This window comes from Temnothorax nylanderi, unplaced genomic scaffold, assembly GCF_030848795.1.
Source record: "Temnothorax nylanderi isolate EJ_2023f unplaced genomic scaffold, tnyl_v1.0 TNYL_tig0070_pilon, whole genome shotgun sequence".
Lineage (NCBI taxonomy): Eukaryota > Metazoa > Arthropoda > Insecta > Hymenoptera > Formicidae > Temnothorax > Temnothorax nylanderi.
The window spans coordinates 238,142-261,690 of NW_027249132.1; the positions used below are offsets into that span (position 1 = coordinate 238,142).

The 23,549-nt window shown below is 37.7% G+C and overlaps 1 protein-coding gene across 1 annotated transcript in view; it reads right to left on the bottom strand.

Moving 5' to 3' along the window:
• LOC139773841 (zwei Ig domain protein zig-8) overlaps positions 1-23,549 on the bottom strand; it is a 166,617-nt gene that overhangs the window by 120,116 nt on the left and 22,952 nt on the right. The window lies entirely within an intron of this gene.

The following is a 23,549-nucleotide window of genomic DNA, read 5'->3' on the forward strand; positions in this document are numbered from 1 at the left end:
TCCGTATTAAACCATGTATTAAACCATCAGACATGATGTTGTAAAATTTATATTATCCACTATACATTAAAAGCTGCCGCATAATTTGCTTGAGAGCTTTCAGTTATTTTTAAACTCATGCAAATTAAATTCCTTTATCATTTCCGTAGTAATACAATCAGGACAGTAACGTCTATCTCACGGTGAGATATTCTCATCACTACGTAACGTACGTCATCCCATTTTTTCCGCTCCTCCTTGTCAGCAAAATTTCGTTCGCGTGACCAGCAGCGTGGAAGTTTGAGTCAAATTATGCTTTCAAAATTTTATTACGTGAAATTTAGCAAAGAAAGTTGCGGATTAGTTTCACGAGATATAATTGGATGTGGAGGGTGGAATTGTGCTTTCATAATAATAATAGGCAACGTCTATTCCGTGAGACGAAGTTTCTCGCTGTCGGTGAGAGGCCCGGCGGTGAAAGGTTGAGAAGTTAAAAAAGAAGTCGTAGGTAGTAGGATAGTGGATGAAAAGAATGAAATAACGGGAAAAAATAGCACAGGAAAGAATGAGAAATCGTAAAGCGAAAAGAGAACGTGGTGGGTGTACATATTCAATTTAACTCTAACAGGTATGAATAAGATGTATATATCCGAGTAAATATGTATGTGATTGCTTCTCTGCAAAAGTGAGTTATGCCGGCGTGCCTGGAACGATAGAATAGCACATTCAAGGGAGAAAACATCAAAGATCCCTTTGTAAATTCCTCCAACGTTTCTTATTTCTATAGAACCGTTTCGCAAAAATCTCTGCAACTATTAAGTGTAGATGAAAATAGCTTTTTCGCGACAACGTTGATAATGTACGCGAAAAATGTTATAATAAATTGATAACATTCCTTCATCTATAGCAACAAAAGTCTGTTACTTATCCTTGCATATCAAAATAATTATTAATTATAGGAATTAATAGCAATTACATATGTGTAGGTATTATTTATCTCATATTTCAATAGACAATTTCTATCAATACTTTATAGGGAAATTGGAGCGTTCTTGATGGTTTTATAAATATCACCCTCTATTAAAGTGTGAAATTTGCTAGTACCTACTTCTAAATTTCCTAATGGTTCTGTCATCGTGTCTCCTTGTATTCGCGCGACCAAGCGAACTGCAAGAATTATCATAACTCGACAGTCCTGAGAAACGAGAGTCTCTCTCTCTCTCTCTCTCTCTCTCTCTCTCTCTCTCTCTCTCTCTCTCTCTCTCTCTCTCTCTCCTCTCTCTCTCTCTCTCTCTCTCTCTCTCTCTCTCTCTCTCCTCTCTCTCTCTCTCTCTCTCTCTCTCTCTCTCTCCTCTCTCTCTCTCTCTCTCTCTCTCTCTCTCTCTCTCTCTCTCTCCTCTCTCTCTCTCTCTCTCTCTCTCTCTCTCTCTCTCTCTCTCTCTCTCTCTCTCTCTCTCTCTCTCTCTCTCTCTCTCTCTCTCTCTCTCTCTCTCTCTCTCTCTCTCTCTCTCTCTCTCTCTCTTTCCAGCGAGTGCCTCGCCATTTCGAGATTATTTACCCCAAAGGTCTGTAAAGTTTTCTAACAGCTGTTGCTGGGCGCACCCCACCCCCTTCCTCGATCTTATTTCGCCTTCACCTGCTACGCGAGCTAGAACAGATATCTTTCTTGCTTGCAGAAGTACTTGAAACTCTCAAGCGGCAGTTACCCGATGTGTTTCTGCACCGTCCGCACGCTCGAATTCCGCCGGAAATTTCACCGAAAACTGAAAAGCCGTATTTCTTACGCGTACACGTGTAATGAAGCGAGATTGAAATAAACGGAAGTTCCGGATTCAACGACTATTCTTCTTCAATGATACAGGAGCCGTGCTAATATATATGTATATATAGTAATAATTTTAACAATATATAATATAATATTATTAATATACATATATATACTAGTATGATCCTCATCTTCTTCTTACATGTTATATACTAACTTATGCAATATTTCTGGCAATAAATATAGTTATTTGTAAACATAAAAAGATTAAGAAATACTTGTAAAAAATTATAAGTTCTTTCTCTATTATTTTAAAAACGTTTTACGATATAAATATACATTGACATTTGTAGTCATCTCTATTAGATTCACGTTGCTATCGGCTAATCAAAATTAGACCAAGAAATCGTCAGCAATATATTACAAACAAGCTGTACAACGAGTGTGTAACGACGTTATACGGCGGATACGTTACGTGACGAACGTGCACTCGAGCGGCGAACGTCATCAGCGCGAGAGATATTGCAGTAATAAACGTAGGGCGCACCTTCTTGGTCCGATTGTACCGGGCGAGATTAATTGCAGCCATTCTATTTCCTTGGTAACGTCGGGACTCGCAAGCTCGACCACAGCAGCCGGATAGATACAATGGTCGTGTATGGTTCCAGAATCAAGTGAAATATAAGGAAAACGTAGTTTCAGAGGTTCCCGTCACGGCGCATTATTTTCTCCTTTTCGTTCAATTAATGGCTTCAATTAATAGTATTTATAGCTCTCGCATGCACGGACGTGATTTAACCGTCCATGACAAAATAAGACTCTCGCGGGGATGGAAAAGACTTGTCGCGTGGTCGCGGCCACGACGGAAACCATGTGCCATCGAGAGTTGTTCCTTAACCTTACGTTCCTTGCGTTGGTCACTTTAGTCCTTGGCACGTCTTCCTCACCACGAAACTATCCCTCGACCATTGTACTTCTTAAAACCTTGACAATAATGACGACTATCCGGTAGCTCTTCAAGGAGTTTTATTGCGGAAGTGTATAATACGCGGTCGAAACGAAAGTCGCGTACGTTTTGTGTATAGTTGCAGTTGCGAAACTCGCAACTAATGCAACGTTCCATGACGATCTGACCACTTTCGCAGCACGAAGAATATAAGAATCAAAAAAGATTTTCTCGAAATCTTTGTTCGCTTTGATACTGTGATGAAAGAAAATATCTTCTCTCCAGTGTGAACAGGTCCTTAGGTTACTAACACACTGTTTTGAAAATTTCTATATTAACACTGAACAGCTGAATTCTTGGTAAGAAATAAGAGTCAGAGTACAAACTCTTGATTTATATCAAATATAAGAAAACCAATTAATAAGCTAATAATTAAGTATGGGATTGAAGTAATTCGGTAGAAAATTATTTTGTGACTTCAAAAGATTACATAAAAGGAGTTAGAAGATTACACTGAACAGTTCAAGTAACATTTCCTATTGCTGGAAAGCGATCTGGTTATCTTCTTTGTTCGCTGCAGCAGCGCAACATTGTTAAGAGGTTGTAGAATTTATGTGGCGGTTAATTGGAATAAGGATACGAACAGGTTGCGATACAACTCCGTTGTTGTTGCACAGCTTTTCCTTTATGAGTGTACACTCCCAACCATTCTCAGTATCTTCCAATCTAGCAGATTAAAGAACGTAGATATAATCCGGAGCACGGTAATTTCATTGCCGTTTTCAGACTACGACTTCCTGCTCCTTGAATAGTGTCTCTCACGTGAATTTCAACAAGCCCGAAATTTTTATGGGAGACCGTAAATTCCTCGTGATTTTGTTTAATCAAGCTATAACTCGCGGAAAAGGTCTTAGGCATGAATCATACATAGGACTTACTGTTAGCGCGACCGACGAGGAAGAATATCGAAGAAAACGCACGTCTCGAAGCCACAAACAAAGAAGCGCGTACGCGAGGGAGAGAAAAATGTGGAGGTATAGCCGAGTATACGGGGAATTCAGTAAAAAGAACACGGAAGAAAATGGTTTTACTCTCGTAACAACAGCGAAAAAGAAGGACGGAGAAATGATTTACGTACAAGCAGCAACCACCATCCATACCTAGGCGTGAACGAGATAGCGCAAGCGCGATAAAAAAAAGATGAAAATTATAAACGGCAAGAGTGTTTTCTTGTGTACGAAGTTATTTCTATCGCTTGAACTTGGTACAATTGCGGGTTGCTTGTAAAAACGTAATAATCGGCCATAGTGTAGAGCAATTGAAACGTTCATTACAGATGATTGTTATTAAAGAATAAATTGCAATTACGACAAAAATATGAAAATCCATGTAATAATTTTATTAATAATATTACAGATTCTTATATTGTCGGAAACGTTTGTAAAATCAAAAATCTTAATGTCTGTTATTGCAACGCAGATGCTATTGTAATATCAATCGTATAAATTTCAATTTAATCTAATAATCACAGTGCAGAGTAGATTGTCCGAATTCAAGCAGTGTTACATTTCATCGAACCAACGTAAACTTCGCGAATAACTCTTTAACTGAAGAAGCTTTTCACGAATGAGTGTGTTTGCGATAACGTACCACGCTTCATCTACGTTAAGCTAAGCTTTTCAGCGTTCTTTTCCTCTTTCGTTACGCAACATCTGACAGTTTCTCGACAGGCGCTCGAGTAACCTGGGAACCTACCGAGTGTTAATTGAAAATTCTTTTTCACCCGATGGGCGGACCCCGAGCTTGCTCCTGCGAGATGTATTTTTATTCTAACAGATCCTCTTTGATGGATCTTTGACAAAATTTGATGAATCGAAAGTACTTTCCTTAGTTTTTCTCAAACGAAGTGAAAACTGATCTATCGACGTTTCCTAAGTAAATACACACACACTGCGATCACTGATGAGAACTTCTAAGATTCGCTCGATTCGCGTGACTTCCTCGCACGGCGACAACAGTTGGATATCCGTGTCGATAGATGGATACGCGATCTTAGCAGAGTAAACGCGGGACGCAAGCTCCTCGACGGAACTTTCTAAGTAGCAGTTGATATACTGTGTACATACGTCGAATAATCTGAGATTCGCTGACATCTAGCTGGACCAGAACAATTTCCAACAATTTAGGGCACAAAATTATCAGCTAGAAATGAACCGGAATCTATCACTTAGTATATAAAATAAAAAATAAAATTTGAACAATGTATATGAGATACGTGTTAATAAAATAAATTTGTCTTTTATCGGTCCAATTATTATATTATTAAAGAATGTGAAAGTGTTTTTCAAAGCGTATAAAATTCAACAAAATAAAGTCATAGTGAGCACCGCCGTACATCATCAACGTGATAAATTTTTATTAATATTTCAATGAACTTGTAAACACAGTTGTAAACACAGAGACCTTCCTGCGATAACGACTACAAAGAAAGTAACCTAGAATATTCGCGAACATTTGCAAAGACATTCTCGATGGAAAGTACTATCCAAGAACGAAAGTTCCACAAACGGCGATGAAATTATCAAGGAAGTGAAAACCTTCCTCCGATACGCCTTGGAGACCTACTACGTAAAATGCGGTTCTTGTTCGAGGAATCATAAAATTGCAGGAAATAATGCAATAGATTTGCTTGTCCATTCTATCGCGATTGTTAAGATGCTAAAGATTGCATTATTTAGTCGCAAGCAAATTGCAATAATGCATGCTTAATATGCTAAAAATGACTGAGCATTACTACGAACAATGTACTACGACCATATATCTCTTACAATTAGTGTGCTCCGCGATTCAGAAACGAGGTTTCGCAAAAAAACTCGTCGAGAATTATGGACCTTAATGGTAGTGCAATAGGAGTGGTGCAATAATGATGCAAGGCATCAGTTGAAGTTTCTTTGCTTTCCATTACGTCTGCGCGCAAATGTTTGCGAAAAAAGTCAAACAAACAGATCGTACATTTCCGTATTATCGTTCGGTTAACAGCCGACTGCTATAGCTGTACTGCAGTACGGCGCGGCGGCCCCTTTCAACATTGTTTCGGCCGTTTCCGCGATGCGCGCCCCCGTTCCTCATTTGACAGGAATTAATTTATTTCTATCTCATTCTCCCCCCATGACTCGGGACGATCTTATGTAAGCGCATTATGAGGCAAGTTTCCGCAACCCACTCACGAACTTCGTGCGTGCGGCGAACGTCGCGGCAGTCGTGAGTTACGTCTGGCAATTAACGGCACTCCGAGCCGTATAATTGCCATTATTGTATCCAGTGTTATCCTTGCCGGGAGACGTAGAAACCGCAGGAGCGACGAACGCCACGAGTAGTTCTTAAGAAAGTCACGAGAGAAACGCACCGTTGATGCGCTAGGAATCTTAATGAACGCGATGCGCGGACAATCGCAACAGCTAAATCCTGAAACTTGAAATCGAAACAAACGAGCTTATTTCACGATAATAGAGAAACAAATCCGCTGTGCTAATTTTTACTTGAATATTCCAAATATTCAAAATATTCTAGCTGCTAATTATTATCCAATAATTACATTAATTATTCAAATTCACTTGCTAAACTTCTTTGAGATGTCTCTCTTACAAAACCTCTAATAGAATACTTTTTATTATTGTTACAAATATAATAGCAAAAGCTTTATACTGAACAAGTAATTACAAAAGTATAACAGCGGAACATTGTGGAATGTCTTGATAAAAAGGACCGCAAGAACGGCAGATGTTAGTGATTTCTTTGTAAGGAAGTAGTACTCGGGTGCTGTTGCAAAGTAGTACAACGGAACATTCCGAAGAACTATCGACGGAGCGAAGTATGATTCGATCTCTCTGTGACATTTCCCAATATCCGCTTTATTTTAGAAACGATCTCGCTGTCATACGGTAACCGCGAAAGACAGTTGGAAACTCATTTGAGCAATGTCGTAGAAACTGTCGTCGATGCTCAAGGGGAATTCGAACACTGCAAATCAAAAACTTTGCTATCATCGGGCACAAGCTCGCGGTAAATTTTACGAACCTTTACATTAACCTATTTGTAGCGTCAGAGAAAGTATTTAAAACAAATAAATTGCAAAATTTTTTAATAAGGCCTATATATGTATATTTTATTATACTATTTTAATGAGAAAACGCGGCGCGCGCGGCGCGCTCTCCTTTTTGCGATCGCAACAACTACGGAAAGCCAATACGAATTCAAACATTAAAGTCATCACGGTATCGCTTTTCTCTGTGGCAAGAAATATAAAAACGTCGGCAGATAGCATTCATATCTTCATCTCATGTGTGCATAAAAATAAAAAGTGCGTATCTTTTTTTATATTTATACGCATATCGCTATCTCATCGATTCTATCTTCAACGCATCGTCGAGATTCAACAGGAACAAATGAAAAAAATGTGAAAAATATTGGTTCATTGAGAAAGTTTTCATTTAGAGAAACTCGGATAACATCGCGATAACGCGGCAGAAAAACATTTTTAATTAGTTCTTTTAATTAGCACTCGACGATATTTAAATGTAGTGACATGTTAAGATAAATGAGTACTGGCATCATAAATTAAAAGCACCGATTGCAATTCTCTCGAAAAGTTATGCGATATCTTGTACAAATATGAAAGCGCGTTGTATAACAAAAGCAATGACTTTAATGGACAAACAAAATACCGCTGCAGCTTAGACCGAAATCCAGGAGATTATAAAACAAAGTTGTGACGATAGTTCTGTGTGTTGTGCAGATAGTGTATAATATGTAAAACGCATTTGCATCTCTGTGTCAGAAAATAACCCGCTGCAAATAACCCGATAAATAAAGTGCATTGCAAGACGCACCGTAGCGGAACATCTCTCGGGAATAAATATACGCAACGAACGTAATTACGAGTTAAATCCGCTTACAGCGAATTTACAGCGAGTACGCAAAGCTCGCGCGCGCGCGCGCGTATTTCAGGGCGATTCATCATTCGCAGCAGCAACTTCCGAAAGAGGAGAATGATACAAGGAAAGAAAGGGAAGAGGCGTTGGTGTTTATTGACCGTGGGGCTTGTGCAACACTCGGAGGGATAGCGTCGGCGGCGATGGCGACGACGGCAAAGTACCAGGCTCCAATTTCTGCATTTGTTTGCGCAGCACCGGAGGGGACCGGCTTCTTCGTTATACGTAGATGGCGAAGACTGCCTTCACGCTTCGCGCCGCTTATGTACACTCTTACGCGATGCCAGTGTTTATGTATCATTTATGCGGTGCGCCAGCCGAGAAAAGCTGCGCTTTCGGTCGACGAAAGCGTTGTCGTGCACTTTCTCGCATGGCACGAGTGATGCTTTTGTTTGCTTTAACTAGAACATGATATCTTCGACGTATCTCAAAATATGAGGGGGACTTCTTATCGAAATAAATCGATATATATATATTGTTTACTAATAATTGTTAAAATCATGATACTAAATTCAAATTTTTTACGTGATATACATATTTAAAAATAAAAACATATTCTGTAGCAATTCCCGTTTCGTATCAACTCCAAAAATACGTAAATCACGCGGATAGATAATATATAACAACAATAGCAAATAAAAAATTAGGCTAATCAGTTGACAATCAGTTAACAATCAATACGTTGGCCGTTGCACAAATTGTGAATAGTCGGTAGATTTAGTAGTCAGCAAATTCAGTCAAAAGTTTCGCATAAAAATTAATTTAAATTAGGTGATTTCGTGATTACGCATCGAGTAATTTAACTGCCAGGCTGGCAGAGACTGCACAAAGCCGACGCTGCGGACGTGTTCGAATTTCGAAGCCGTGTTTTACGCCGTGAATCATTAACCGGCGGAATAACGAGGCGCATTCGACGCGCATCACGGTATCAAAATGCAAAGCTCGCGATGCGACCGGTGCTACCGCGCGTTATGAAACGAAATGAATCCGTTAAAAACGGATCTCTCTCCTCAGAGCCGCGCGGTACTTTCCTCGGATGAACGACGCGCAAAATATCCACACCCCGATGAAGCGTTAATGGCCCCATTGACACTAAGGCACGAATTAAACGACGGTGGCTGTTTCATCTCCGAGCGGAAATTAGTTTCGCCCATCTCGGTACGTGCCGGCGCCGTCACCGCCGTCCACCGTCGGTCCGACGAGAGAGCGCAGATAGAGCGCATTTTAACGAGAACGCTAAAGCGAAAACGCTTTACAGTCACACTCGACGAATTAACGGCCACGGGGAGTGTCATCACCATTTGCTACTGCGCGTTATCACGATTACGCGGTGGTTATTGACGAGCCGGATTTCCTTGCACCTAAATACCGCGCATGCTGGATGCACATTATCGTCGCGAATCGTCTCATCTCTTCTTGAAACTACAGAAACATAAGAAACTAAAGAAGAAAAAAATGATAAAACTTGATAGAAATACGAGTTGAAACGTATTTTGTTACTTTAGGACTTTTTAAGTCATAAAATGTACGATAGGTATAAGAGAGTCTCGAGTAAAAAATATATAGCGCACAAAATGTATAAAATAAAGATTTCAAGATATTAAGTTTCCTAGATTCATTTCTTCTCCCTGTATACTGATAGTGCTTTTCAACTGGTGTCAGCAGACATAAAAGTTTGGGTTTAATGACGCGTAAGGTAGATAAGTGCAAGCTAAACAAACTACCTATTGCAACCGGGACGACCTAAATCAATACATATATATATATATATATATGTACCATGTATGCCGTTATTAACTCTATAATACCCGGTTAGATTACCGATTTCTCGTAATCCGATAGCAGATAAAATTTAATAACAAATCTGACAATTTCATCCGTACATTGAAAGCTCGATTTCACATAAATTCAGGGCGTTTAGCGTTCTCACTGTAAATTCATACACTGCAATTCACGATGATATTTAACACGAACCCGCACAATCCGCGATAGATTTTTACACCTCTATCGCATCGCTTTTAATAATACGCGATACTACTCCCTCTGACATGATAATTACCGTGAGCGAGTATTATAAACGCGAGCAAATCGATGATGCTTTCATTATTCCTTGCTCGATATTATTAATGTCGATGAAATAATTACATTCTCGGTATAGAGGAGATCGCAACGGCGGACGGCAGCAGTAACCGATATTGCGAGTCACCTCATGCACTTTCCATTAGGAAAACTCCTCGTGCCATACGAAATGGTCTTTTAATCATTAAGCGTCCGCCGCGATCGGTGGAAGAAAAATTACCACGCGCGGTCATCAGTGCAGTCCGTGTAACGGATGCTTTTGTTTCGCATAGCGAGCGTCGGGTCGAAAAAACTTGCAGTGTGCCTTTTTGTACCCGACAGAAGAACGGCGACGGCGCGCTCTTTGTTTCAAGTACGCGTGTTAAATTTCCGCGATGGAGCAAACAACTAAAGGTACGAAACGAACGTAAAAGACTAAATTAGTGAGTAAGTTGCCTGAATTCTTCTAATTGATATAAAAGACGTTCCAAAGTCTCTCTTTAAGTTATTAGAATTTTCATCTCATTAATGCTCCATACGTAATCATGTATAGAAAATTATCTATATTATGAAACATACATTTCAGCATTAATTCTCACCAAATTCGAATCGCGAATCGTAAAATGATCTGTTCCATGTCTCTCTAATTTCGCGGAGGTAGTACGTCTTTAGTCTAATGGCTTGCATCCATCGCTGGTTTCGGAATTATTCGATATACCCAACTGTAGCGCCGAAGCATATAACGCGATATCGGTATTATCGATGTCATATATTTCAATCTTATCTACTCGATCGAGGTTAAACCAAATCGGGCAGACAAAGACCGTGTTGCTTGGCCCGAGCGAGCGGACGTCGTTTACCGAGATTTCAAGCATCGTTGAATACTTTGAAGAATTTATGGGGTCGATCGTCGCCGTGGGCCGTGGCAGATACCGCGACTATAGACAGACTGCGGACAGATCGTTTATAGAATCTGCTTCAAGATTTAACCAACGTAATTTTAGCGGGTTCAGTCTTTTTCCATGAAACTGATATATGGAGTAACTGTGTGCTCGGCGACGGTTTGTAGATGCACGTCACGTTAAGAATAATATATCAATCGTCTTCGATCAACGATATTGTTCCATGCAATCAGATCAGATATAATCAGATATAATTCCGTAAAATCAGACAAGATTGCTCCGTGTGTACGCGCGTTTCTGCATGTAATGCCATTTCTGCATCGCTCTCGGCGATATCCAACGAATCAGCAAGCATGCAACCCTATGATTTGTAATTCAGGTTGATATATAACGAGTGGAAATCAAAAAGAGGTCGGCAGGTCTATCGATAGAAAATATCTCGCAAAAATAAATATATAGTTTTTATCTTCTCACATTTTTCCATAATTATTTTCTTCCCCCATTTCGGGTAATGCGTTCGGATAATAAGCTCGGGAACCATTATACGCAGACATATATATATATATCGAATATTAAAGCGGATAAAATATTAAAGGGACGGCGTCCTTTTAAACCGCTCTCGCCCGCCTAATTACATCTAATTTCGGCAGAAATTTAACGCACAGGCAATACACACAGGCAAGCACCTACGGTATCTAATATTGCGATGCAAGCGGCCGCGCTTTTGACTGCAAGAGCACGCAAACTGCTGGGCGAAACGCTTAAGCTTAACGACGCACTCACGGCGTATCGCGCGCTATTATTCCCCGCCAAAAATTCCTTCGACCGTGCTTTGCGAATACGCGTGTAACGATAATATGAAGGCCGCGTTTCAGGCACGCTTTTTAGTAGCTTTCCGGAGTGTACTCGCGCTGAGGAGAGCCGCGCGCGGTGTGCATTTCGCTTGTGCGCTCGCGGCAGTAAAATCGCATTGTTTTCGATATTGGAGTACGAGGAGGAGCGAGGCGCGCGCGCCGAGCCGAGAACACGATAGCGCGAATCGCACCCTGCACCGCGCGTATAATGCACATACGCACGTAACGTGCGTATATACGACGTGCCATGCGCTCATATCCTCTACGTGGGGAGCAGCTACACAATCCACTATGTACTCCATTTCGTGCTACGCGGCTCGCCGCGTCTACCTACACATCCTCTTCTCTTCCATATTCCCTCTGTCCTCCTAGTTTCCTACCCTCTACCTCTAGTCTCGTGCGCAAACACGAGAACACGAGAACACGAGAATACGAATGCATACGAACGTATTCTGCCTCACTTGCTCCATTTTATTAATGGATTTTTTGGTAGAGCGTCAGGAGAGGAGAAGTAGAGACGGGAAAAACGGCGGTAAACGTCAATGGTTCAGCTCTCGAGTGTTTCCTCTCGAGAAAGAGTGTCGAGCGTCTTCGCGATTCTTATACATGTGTATACGGTTCGCAAGAGTCATTCGCGGGCGCAAAGCGTTTGTGCATCGGAAAAATTTCCATTAAGATGTTAATCGAGATTAATAACTCAGTTTATCGTAGTCTCGATAATATTATACAATGCGAATAAAAAATCAAATAAGAAAGCATATAGGAAATAAATGCGAAAGGATTAGTTTCGCTCGGATTAACACTATTTCACGATGATGTACCTGCTCTTTTTGTATCAAACGATCTTCATACTCCTTGGAATAAATACGAAGGATATACCAGTAAAGCATTCGCAAATTAACCGTTCTCTCAAAGGGCAAGCCAAGGCTTTCAAGGATTCCCCTTTCGATTCGTCACTGCAAACCGCCGGGAGAGAACCCGTAGATTCGCGGTTACAACCTCGTTCGTCTTTCGGAAGAGCGACTTTTCATTTGCAAGAGGAAAAGACGAGCTTAACCCGCGTCGTCTCGTCTTCGATGCTTTTACATCGGCGTATACTCGGGAACACTCCAGAATATGCAGGCGAAGCGTAAAGCCCCGTACGTTTGCAGCGGACCATACTATCCAGGACCTTTAAGACACTTCGGTTTAAAGCGCGTCGTGAAATATACCGTTACGAAAAGTGCGCTTGATACAAAAAAATCCTGACTGCGAGACTTTTGTACCACGTTTAATATCCTTCAACGTACATAAATAATGAAAACGCGTATTATCGCTCGCTAAGTAAAGATAGCCGTATTAAATGTAGAAGAAAGCCGATTATTCTCCGTTGGTTGTGCTACCGCTTTCTTATATCTTTTCATATGCATCTATGAGAAAAATAAAACTACATTTGAAACAAAGATTTAGTACGCTTAAACGAGATAAAATAATAAACGGAAGATTGTACATTGTGATTATTATATCATATAAATTAGTTGTGTATCTTAAATCACGTGTAATTATTATAAATTATGTACTTTTTCGCGATACAAATTTGAAAACTTGTAGGATTCGCTTGCTCCATGAATTTTTTATTACACATTACAGGAACGTTAAAAGTTTTACGAAGCAAGCCTAGCAAGCTGCTTCGTAAATCTTGTACGTTACATTATACGTAGATAGGACCAGTGTCTTCGACCCTTTATAAGAGGCTCGTATATCGTTCTCGACGTAGTGGGATCGATGAAGGAAACGGCGAAAGCGCAGGATACTAGCAGGTATTACGAGCAGCGCATGATTTATTAATTATGCGCGCGCTCGTAGAAAAGTACCGGCCTGTACTGCTCTTATACTTAGATCCCTAATTTGCAATTAGACAAAATGGGATTGATATATATATTTTTCAATACACAGAGAATGACCAATTATACACCTAGGGAAAGTGGGACAATCGGTATGGTAAACAATTTGCTGCCGACTCCAGCAAGGATCGACCTCCGGCATCGTGTAAAGGAGAATTGGCGTTAAATTCCCAGGAAATTTACGAGCATTTCGTAGCGGGCCATTAATAACGTCGTAATTGCCGGAATCCGGAGTTTTAGTTTGGGTATGTAAGGCGTGTCCGATAAATATTTGAGCGCTACGCGCGGCCCGCTACAGCATTCGCGAAGGCAGATATCGAAACTAGGGAAACTCTAACCATTTCCACCCCCAGGTTACACCGTCTTCCTGCGCCACTCGCTATACCTTGTCTCGTTTCTAAAGCCATCGTGGGAATCCGTTTAAATGGTTAACGATCGTACCGCCATGTAGAAAGACTCATTCAGGTATTAAGACTTGTATACATATTTAGGTCTCACGTTATGTTTATTGCAATCCAAGAGAAATAATAACAATTATCATCATTGCTCTCACTTCATCAAGAGAGTTTGAAAGGCTTTGAAAGAGAGGATCAGAAAGAAGAAAATTTATAGAAAATTATTTGGCATTGAGTTTATACAAAACAGACAATAGTCGCTCGTCCATTGAAATCAGTTAGTTTAATTAAAATACGATTTACAGAAGAAAAAGAAAAATATAGAAAAGTATTTTAATAAGATTTCAACATGAAATATAAAAGTGTGTTTAAGATATTATGCAAATGTTTGATGTATGAAGTTTTACATTTCTCTCTTCTATAACATACTTGCAGTTTTTAACCGAAAAAGTTTTTGCATTACGCATGCGTTCTTTGTAAGCGTATTACCTCATTTAAATGGACCAAAGAAATATAATGAATTTAAAATATTTGCGGTGATTTAGACTATATCGATAAAAATGCGTTGAAAGCGATCTTTTACTCGCGCGCCCGTGATTCGCGTAACAGCGTGCGGAATTATTTACAACGTAATCCCGCATTATTCCCAGCAAGCGTCGGGGATCGCGTAAAACAGCGTAATGCGGATTAATGTTATGCGCGTGGTCGGTTTAATGCTAGGGCGCCACACTCGTTACGTATTCTTGCAACAACGACTAGAGCCCACCGAGTAAACTCATGCGGTAAACCACGTCTCAGATTTGTACAAGCGATTCTCTATAGCCGTCTGCCTGCAGGATAAATTGCACGGCGGTAGAAGAAATATCGTAGGAAACTGCCTTGAAAGAAGTTATTTATCCTTGTTTCATAATAAAAGATAAGTTGAACGATATAAAGTCACGGTGCAGCATGTTCCGTGAGGTTTGCCTTCAAAACTTAAGATCATATTCTCTGATGAATTTCGCGATAGATACTTCCGCAAACAAAAACGTAGCTGGATATTATCATTTGTCGTTAATTATCAATATTAACTTTTCTAATTAAATCTTCACAATTGTAAGATTGTATTAAAGTCCATTTAAAACTAACTGAAAACTGATGTTTTGCTACCGTTTGCATATCGCAAGACATAATTAATTAGTATATTTATATAATTTGAAATAATTAAAATTATATTTGCAAATCAATTTTGTGATTTTATGTTATCTATTTACAAAATTTGTGAAAATGTATTGCATGGGTATTTAACGTCTGTTTCTTCAAGATAAATGTTTCTAGGTGTTACAAGGAAATGGTTTACGATATTATCGATTTTCTGATCAATAATCTATTCGAGCTAGCCTAAAGGGACCCCATCATTATACCATTTATTCTCCCACGTAAAGTACCACGCTCCTTCGATAGATACAACGGCACACACTCTCAACCGAATCTTGGGTCATATCTTCGATCGTACCTCCGGCTGTGTTCTAAAAGCCACGCGAGCAAATCGAGTGTCACCCATTTACGGGCTGCAGCCCTGTGGAAACGCTTAATTTATCGCCGGTGCGATCCTGAACGTTCGAGTGGTCCGGCAGTACCGATAAATCACCGACTCGCGATTTGTCGCGCGTTCGAGAGGAAGTTGGTCCTACGACAAGATAGGGAAACAGTGAAAAAATGTTATAGACGCAACTATTATGAGAGACATAAGCGTCATTGAGACCTATTATCTTTCTAGAATAAAGACTCACCCGTTTGATCTGTCTTTTGAACGAATGCAATATTATTTTAATGATATTCGAGGAATATACCGTTTTTTATTTCACGATTAAAATTCATTGGCTATTATTATCAGGCTGCAAAAATAATTACACATCAGGAATTTATAAATGTACTCACTAACTCTGATATCATCGTGTCATCTAAATTTTCTTTCCAGGTATTCGTAGATTTTCACTGCAGAGACTCGCATTGATACGAACGTGAAAATGTAGTTAATTACGACAGTGTCGTTCGCCTGTTTGTTCGACACCCCCTCGTTGCACGCGTGTTCCTATTTCGTACGAAAACTCGAGAAAGGATCGGCAGTTTCGGGTTGCGAGACACACCGACAGGTAATTACTACCGGCTAATTACTACGGCACACTTTAATTAATGCGGTATTTCGTTCTGCGCTACCGATACGACACGCGATTAAACGCACGGCTCACTGCGAATGAATAAGTAACACGAAGCGAAGTATTATATCTAACAAATTGGTTATTGCACGCTCAGGCATATTAAATATGTGTTTGTTAAAATGCAGGTAGATTCTATATTCTTATTTATGACTTCCGTTCAAATCTTATAAACGTCCTTTGAAATTAGAGAGAGAAAGAGAGAAAGAAAGAGAATGAACCATGCGAAATAAGATATCTGGGGCAAAAACCGGCCAGTAAAGTTGCTCGGCTGGGCGAACGGGAGCAGAGCCTTTGATCCCTTTCGTTGGTTGCAATTTAAAGGCGAAAGAGCAATTGGTAGCACAGGACTGGTTCGTTCTTATCATCGTTGAAGCACCCTCTTATCGATCACTGGCTCGTATATAACCGCGCATATCTGGTCAGCGACGACCACTTTCAACGATCGACTTGTCCGGTCAGGAGAAAAAAAAACTCCGCACCTTTCGAAAGGCAGACGTAATAATTTACCTTCCAATTACTCATTCCGTATTTTATCGTTATTTGAAATTATCTGGCTTTAACGTTAACATGGATACTTGATTTATATGACATAGGAACTGTACTTTGAAAAAGTGCCGATACGATGCGATGACTTTATCTCGCGTATAATTTGCAAATGACTTCTCGCAGCGGAAATTCAATTTGTGATCTAATTAAAACCCGGTTTAGCGTGGAAAATGAACGAGCAAAATGCAATTAGGCCTAATGCAAGGCGATTAGGCCTAAAACACGGTAAATAAAGCATATAGCAAACACATCTCTCTTCAGTATACACTTACGAAATATCGGCTCTGCGACGTTGCGTTCATCCGCGTGTATCACGTCCGCTCTAATTGCTTATAGCCGTTCAATTTCGTACAGTAAATAGCCAGATAATTAAGCCTCGCGGTCAAACAAGGTATTTCCGATCGACGGCTTTTAGCAACATTCTATGTAAAATTTAGAAAAGTAGAATTCAAGACCAGATCAATACGGAAATTAATAAAAAATTTTAGCTTCAGGCATTTTACTTTTAAAAGAGCTCAATATAAATTATTTTGTACAAAAATCTCTATTAATTGTTAAGTTACATATCGTGGATAAAATATAAAGAGAATAAAGTGAATAAAAAGTATAATTGATCATTGAAAAATTATTAGCTTTAAATGCTGACAAATTAATATTCGCTACAAATCGATTTTGTCTGGAATTCTGAATTTTCCAGCCAGTTTTTTCTCATCATTTTTTTCCCCGAAACAAACCTCATCTCGTTACGGTTCAACGTTAACGATATCAGCTATCAGTTGCCGCGATATTCCTACGATTCTCGCAGATACGATTTCATTACGTTTAATACACTTTTATTCGCGACGGCCGATGGTTACGGTCACGTTAACGCACGTACCAGCTCCCTCGGGCTTGGGAGGGCCGTCGTCGTTCGGGAATTCAGCCAGCGAGGCGCGCGATTGCGTGCAAAAATCTCCCGCTCGATCGCGTGCCCGTACGTGCAACTAGCCGCTCCTGTCCAACTTTGCAGAAACTCGTCTCTGCATCGAGTGGAGCAAGAATGGGCGCAGTAACCGTACACCACACAGGGCATACCCCGCATACCCCTTTGCGTGGATAGATTTCTGAACAGTGGAGGGATGCGCCCATTTCCCGTGATATCGGTTAGGCAGCATCGTCAAAAATTTTCGATAGATTCTACTGCGCACTTCGCGATAAAAAGAGGAATGTGGTGTTAAATCTAAGATGTACATTTTAAGTAATTTCTTTAACAGTTATTAATGGTTTTTTTCTATTCTATAACAATAAATTCATTTAAAACGTAGTTCTAAGAATGAAGAATCTAATGAATTTTCAGAGTTGTCTTGGTCTTTGAACCAGTAATTTAAGTCTCTGAAACAGTAATTTAATTAATTTAAATGGATATAATCTAATATCACACGTGTATTTATTAACAATATTTAAATTTGAATGTATATTTCGCATTGCACGTTAAACTTTTCGTCGATTTAAATGCATTTATACATTACTACATTTCTGGATAGAAAATGTGAAAAATTAAACAAATAATCAAATCAAGTAATTAAAGTATTGAAACGCCGAGTAGGATATATTATAATATAAATAAAATCTTATTGATAACTTATTAATAAGATTTTATTTATTTTTTGTGGGATTACGCGTTTAACATACGATTAATATTGAAAACAATGAGCCGGGCAATCATCGTATTAAGAGATTAATATGCACATGATTCATTGATAATTCTATTTTAATAATTGATTAAAAACACATAATTTTAATCCTTTTGGGATAGAAAAACTAATATAGAGAATGATAATAATAAATTAATTCGAATACATGAATGTGATTTTCAATTTTAAGTAAGATTTATTTTCAGAGCAATGCAATTTTATTTTTTTAATTAACCAATTATATTTCGTAAATTAATCTGAGGTAAATGATCTCACGCTAATTGGAAGCGATAAAGTCTTTCGAACAAAACTAAGATCATTCCGCTACAATTTTTATGTTCAAAAATTATATCAATCTGCAATCTCGATACAAATACTTTAGATGATGTCTAAAAATAGAGATACTTGTCACATGTATATGCACACATTTCTGCGTTACATTCATTCATAAATGATACACGCGCGCTGGATTTTTAAAATATTACAACTCGACGAAAAATCGACGTATCGACATGCGACTAAAACTAATCTTCTGCGTTTCGCGTGCCTATCTTGATACATATGTTAATTGTTATCATGACATTTACGTGTATATAAGAGTTAAGAAAAAAAATACTAAATTACAAGATCTAAAGAGGAGCCATTATAATAAATATATTAAAAATACATTTGTAATATAAAAAACGGAGCTGTTTTTCTCATCATTAAAAATAGTTATCCAAAAGATAATTGTTTGTAAATAATATCAGATATTTGAAAAGTAGTAATAAAAATTACAAGTCCTCGTAATTAAATAACTCTTGACTAATGATTCACAACCATATGAAAGTAGGGTATTCATCAAAGCAGACATTTTGTGCAACTTATTTTTTCAATATGAGAATTGAAACGTGAATGGAAATTCTAAATTATAATTTTTTCATTTACTCAATATTAATAGATAACAATTATTCTTTAATATCCATCATAATATATTTCAGGTATCATGCATTTTTTAAATATTTCAATAACAATCATGATCTATTGCCAATTAATTATACTGATTTTCCAAACAGTGGTACTAATAGACGCATGTGGTGAACAAACAGTTCCTGATCGTGCATCATTAGCGAAATTATTGGTTCATTAGGGATTCAATCATGTCCGCGGCTGAAGACGTAAGTAGGTCTTGTTTGACTCGAGACAATTACGAAATAGAATGGGTACTTCTCTCTCTCCCGAGGGAAGACCGGTCAATTCTGCTCGCGACTACGCGACTGGATTTACGACGATACTGCAAGTTACAACCTGGCCCCAAGTTAGATAATGGTGGTATCGATATCGCAACGCTTAGCCGCCACGATTGCTCATTAGATACGTGACCCGACGTCTATGACGTCTCTGGTGTCCGTGACGTTTGCAGCGTCTATAATATCAACGACATATATCGATCAAAGTGTCTAGCTAGAACTATTCTGTACATGAAAGGTTACGCCATCAGAGATCGTGTGTATTAATTATATGAAAAGATCCTATATGATATGTAAAATATATGTAAATTATATGTATATACATATACGGAAATGTCTTGTACGCGGCTGCTTCTATCTACTACTCGACGATCTCGTTAACGATCGAGCATAATTGCTTTGGTATGTATATCCCATCATATTTTTTTTAAATGTTTCATCGGAATCTCAATGTTCTAGACTATGAAATGATTTAAAATTAAATCTAAGATTAGATGTTAATATATTAAGAAAGGCTACTTATCACTTAATCTATTATCACTTTGTATCAAATTTTTACGTTCTGAATAGAATAAAATTAATACAACATTAGCAAATCAAGAATAAATTTTACTTTTAATTAAAGTAAATAAAGTAATAAAAAATTTATAAGTATATATAAAATTTATTTATGTTAAATTAAAGATACATTTTTCAAATGTTTAAAAATCGCGAGACTACATTATTACCACGTTTTATAGAAGATAATAGTTCCACGGAATCAATTCGCAAAGGAAAATTAAGCGATCCAGCGAACATAATTTGTTCCTATCGCAGAAGGGACAGCTCTTAATAATTTTGGCAGAGAATTAACAATAGTTACTTTTTTCAAATTTTTGCATAATATAAATATTATATAACTTCTGAATATTTCTGCGATAATTTAATCAATGTTCATCATTGTGTTTTAATGAATGAGAGTAAAATTTAGACAAAAATATATTCTCCCACGATATGTTGCGAAATATCTTCTTTTATTAAAAAATACATGGATAGAACGGCTCTTATAAAAATGTGGTTACAAAAGAATATATTTAAAAATTATAAGATACATGCGCTTTTCTTTTAATTTATTGTATGTGCGGGTACAAATAATTCTTGGGTACTAATTGTTCGAAACAAATCGAGACCGATAACAGTATAATTTTAGAAAGTTGAATATAAAGATATTTAACAAAAATTTATCAATGTTTCTGTAACATAAATTGATATTTGCATAGTATTATTTAAACGTTACATGTAAGATAACAAAGGTAATAAATATCCCACTGGTATCGAGGTACCCATTCGACTTGTCTCGAATTTTTTAAATATACCCGCACATTTTTAACTGCATTCATACAATTACTAAAAGAAAAAGTATAATCTATTACATAAGTATGTGTACTAAACTTTAATTAAGAGATAAAAATATGTTAAATAACATGTTATAATTTGCGTATGTATTTTATTACAAGAAAATCTAAAAAAACATATTAGAAATATATTTTAACAAGCAGAAGTGGCGGGATGTCCATTGTCTGAAAATGGTATCTTAAAAGAAACCAAAAATTAAAGAATTAAATATTTTCGTTCGTAACCATAACCCTTATCAAACTTATTATGATTTAAATTTGTTTTCTTCATAATTGAGATTTATCTATAAATTGCTATATCCATGTTCACTTTATTATCATCTTTTGTAATTAAGATAACACTATTTAATGCTATTATTAATACCGAGAGGAGAATATATAATGGAAAAAGAATAAAATTTTCTCTCATAATGTACTAATCTCATAATTCGATTTTAAAACATATATAATTGTTGTCGTTAACTTATTACAAAAGTTTTCAGGAATCATCAAGAAAATCCATAATTCCCTGCAAAGAAAACAACAAAATTTTTAACGAGGCCCGAATTAGGCATCATAGATAGATCCGCGGAACTGATAAAAAATAACTCTCTGTGATGAGAATCGTTACAATCCTCTTCCTTTCCACGTTATTAATAGGTGAAATATATATACGTATTATAATTCCACCTCCCAACTTAGTTATATTATTCGACTCGGCGTTTGCTTACTTCGTTTTATTATTCCATATTATTTCATTATTATAAATATTCATTATTATAAATATAAAAATGATAAACAAATTACTTTTATATTGATGAGAAATTCAAAGCGCGGGAAAAATGTGCCTTTACAGAAAGAATTATCGTCCGAAGAAAAACGTAAATCAATAAATTATAATGTTTTTTACCGCTTCCTTGTTAAAATATACATATGAGATATTTCCTTCGATAAAGAGAGGTGCAACAAAACATTTACAAATAATTAATTGTAAAACTTACTTGATCATACTGGTTAATAAATATTAATTATAAGATAGGAAATGATCACGTTTCGAGCAATTACATGTATTATATTTAAATGTCAACAAAATGTTAAAATTTAATGATTTTAGGTTACACTATATATTATATTATTTATTTTCATGTATATATTTTATAATATTTTATAAGTATCACAAAAAGTGTGTATAAAGATTTTCTTTTATTATACTACATCGAGTGCACAGATCTAATCTTTATTCAAGTTTTTTACTACGAATCGAAGATATGAGATAGAGATTTATGCATTGTTTCTACACATTTCACAAAACATAAATATGGAATACCTATATTTTTTTGCGTTTTATATCATAACGGTCAAGACTATCTTTTTAAGGTTTTTATCCTGAGCTCAAAAGAATGATCAAAAGAAAATATTATAATGTTGGTTCCTAGCATAATCTTTTGATGAGAGGATTCAAATTTCAGTCGTCAATATCGAATAGCCCGCCGAATAAAAACGCGCATCTTTATCAAAATGCGAAGAATGTATATCATCGAGAATAAGCGGAAACGCGGAGAAAAAGATAAAGAGAGAAAGAAAGAGAGGAAACGAGAAAGACTGAGCCGACTACAGCAAATTTTGCATAACCCAAAGATATGTCTCTCGTACGTCTTCTGGTGCATAATTCATGCATCGAAGTACATACTTCGAAGCAGAGGCGGCTCTTATAAGCCCGAGGCTTTCTCGAATTCTTAAGCTTTCCCGGGGAGTTGCGAGTTGTTACTGATCTCTCCTCGAACGAAAGTTATGCCATCGCGCTCCATCGACTGACTATATTATCGACTCTAGTTTGATACCCAGACTGATTTCGTTCCGGGCACGACCTAAATTTCTTATCGATGCTGTACGAGCTCGATGCTTTAGTGGATTTAGCATGTGCGACAAACTTATGCCATCTTAGGAGCGCAATTATGCAAATTCCTATGGAATTTGAATTTTTGCTTATCTCGCTGCTTCACGTCGTAAATTTATCACGTCGTGGATTTACCACATATAAATTTTGTCAACAAAAGTATAAATATGCAGAATTAAAAGCTGTCATATGATAGTAAAAATATATATCTCACATTATATCTATATATGGCAAATTTAGAAAATTATGCTATGAAGATAATAAATATAATTTTGTTATTAAATAGTTATTATAACAAATATATAATAAAATTTATATAAAATTTATTTATTGTCTTTATAGTGTAATTTTCTAAATTTGCCATTCCTAAAATTGCGTAAGCGTCTGCGAGCTGGATAAAGAAGTAGGCGTAATTTTATCCTACGGCGGCATAAGTCTAAAAAGATTGGTGTTGACTTTATGGATGCGCCGAGACAGTATATGCACGAGCATGTCATCGAAGGTGGGGTGCATCGAGAACCAGGTTTTGCATAACTCGAAGATACGTCTCCCTCGTCGCCTGGTCCATAATTCATATGGTGTACATACTTCGGGACGCTCTTATAAGCTCGTGGGGGTGTAAGCTCCTCCCGCGCGAGTTCTTCGATTCTTAAGCTTCTCGCGAAGTTACGGGTAGTTACTGATCTCTTCTCTGTTCCGTGCCGCGCGCGGGAGTTGCTCGAGGCGGGCTACTATTGTGGTCGACTACATTATCAACTCCAGTTTGACAGTTGAGCTGATAGTTTCAAGTAAGTAGGTGCTCGACTCGGACTCGCGGTTGAACTGCAGCTGCTGCTTCTGCTTCCGCTGCTGCTGCT